Here is a 2,447-nt window from a genome sequence, read left to right as displayed (position 1 = left end):
CTCCAAGGTCTTTTCCCGGCCGAGGGAAAAAGGAGCTTCCGAGGGCTGCGCATGCGTGTCGTGATAGGCTCGTCTCTTTTATTATCGCCTCCCTCGCCCAGCTGCGCACGCGCAGCTCGTTTAAGGTGCGCTGGTCCTTGGTAGGTCGTGCAAGAGAGATGGAGAGACTTGAGTGATGGAGAGGTGGTGTTTCAGGTCGAGGCGCAGGAGGAAGACGACATCCCTGGTACCTATAGAGCTTAGCCCTGGTACCTGGAGAGGAATTGCACCAGCCCTTTCCAAATCAGCCACGAAATTAAAAGACGCCTGCTTCTTGGGAGAAAAGCAATGACAAACCTAGACAGCATCTTAAAAAGCAGAGACATCACCTTGCCAAGAAAGGTCTGTATAGTTAAAGCTATGGTTTTCCCAGGAGTGATGTATGGAAGCGAGAGCTGGACCATAAAGAAGATGGATCGCCAAAGAATTGATGCTTTTGAATTAAGGTGCTGGAGGAGACTCTTGAGAGTCCCATGGACTGCAAGAAGATCAAACCTCTCCATTCTGAAGGAAATCAGCCCTGAGTGCTCACTGGAAGGACAGATCGTGAAGCTGAGGCTCCAAGACTTTGGCCACCTCATGAGAAGAGGAGACTCCCTGGAGAAGACCCTGATGTTGGGAAAGATGGAGGGCACAAGGAGAAGGGGACGATGGAGGACGAGATGGTTGGACAGTGTTCTCGAAGCTACCAGCATGAGTTTGACCAAACTGCGGGAGGCAGTGGAAGACAGGAGTGCCTGGCGTGCTCTGGTCCAGGGGGTCACGAAGAGGCGGACACGACTAAACGACTAAATAACAACAACATGAGCACATGTGGGAGTGGCCTATGGTGGCTGGATCTTGGAATAGTGGTTATTATTATTATTATTATTATTATTATTATTATTACAATTTCTATACTGCCCATCACCCGAAGTTCACAGGGTGGTTTACAATATAAAAACACAAAAATTCATAACATAGTAATGACAAAAGCAGTACCCCCCCCATAGATCACCCAAAAAGTTGTTCCACTTTTTGGGGTGAGATCACAGGTAAAAATCCCCCCCCAAAAAAAGAGGACATTAGGGGGTGCAGGCTTTTGTTGGGGGAGGGGCAGAACCTCAGTTAATTGAGTATTTTTTATGTCTTTCAATACCTATTGAGGATTTGGGGTGCAGCTGCCCCCCTCTTGGCCACGCCCATGGTACCCCCCCCAAAGTTTAAATGATTGATAATAATAATTTTATTATTTATACCCCGCCCATCTGGCTGGGTTTCCCCAGCCACTCTGGGGGGCTTACAGCACATAAAACATCAGACATTAAAAATTTCCCAGTAATTCACCAAAGGTCTGAGAGAACAGGAATGGTTTTTACCTGGTGTCTTAAAGATAACTAACAGGCACCCAACAAACTTGCCTGGGGAGAACATTCCACAAGCGAGGGGTCACCACAGAAAAGGCCCATTCTGCATTGTTTTATTTGGACTGCTTCCTTGTGTATTTTAAGGTGGGTGTTAACATTTCATTATTTTCGTAACTTAAAAAAAAAAAAATTGCCGCACTAAATGAACTACTAAATGAACTACCTTGTTCAGCATGTGACATGAGGAAACACAGCCCAGAATAACTAAGGAGATAGTACAAGAATACTTGGCTAGTCTAGATGTATTCAAGTCTCCAGGGCCAGATGAACTGCATCCAAGAGTATTAAAAGAACTGGCAGATGTGATTTCAGAACCACTGGCAGTCATCTTTGAGAATTCCTGGAGAACAGGCGAAGTCCCGGCAGACTGGAGGAGAAATGTAAAGTATTGTTGTTGTTGTTTAGTCGTTTAGTCGTGTCCGACTCTTCGTGACCCCATGGACCAGAGCATGCCAGGCACTCCTGTCTTCCACCGCCTCCCGCAGTTTGGTCAGGCTCATGTTGGTAGCTTCAAGAACACTATCCAACCATCTCATCCTCTGTCGTCCCCTTCTCCTTGTGCCCTCCATCTTTCCCAACATCAGGGTCTTTTCCAGGGAGTCTTCTCTTCTCATGAGGTGGCCAAAGTATTGGAGCCTCAACTTCACGATCTGTCCTTCCAGTGAGCACTCAGGTCTGATTTCCTTAAGAATGGATGCGTTTGATCTTCTTGCAGTCCATGGGACTCTCAAGAGTCTCCTCCAGCACCATAATTCAAAAGCATCAATTCTTAATTCATAATTCAATTCTTAATTCATAATTCAAAAGCATCAATTCTTCGGCGATCAGCCTTCTTTATGGTCCAGCTCCAAGTATTGCACTTGGGCTAAAAAAATGAGAGGCACAAATACAAGATGGGGGACACCTGGCTTGAGAGCAGTACATGTGAAAAGGATCTAGGAGTCTTGGTTGACCACAAACTTGACATGAGCCAACAGTGTGACGCGGCAGCTAAAAAAGCCA

This window comes from Podarcis muralis, chromosome 5, assembly GCF_964188315.1.
Source record: "Podarcis muralis chromosome 5, rPodMur119.hap1.1, whole genome shotgun sequence".
NCBI classification, from domain to species: Eukaryota; Metazoa; Chordata; class Lepidosauria; order Squamata; family Lacertidae; genus Podarcis; species Podarcis muralis.
Note: the sequence above shows the minus strand (reverse complement) of the source record.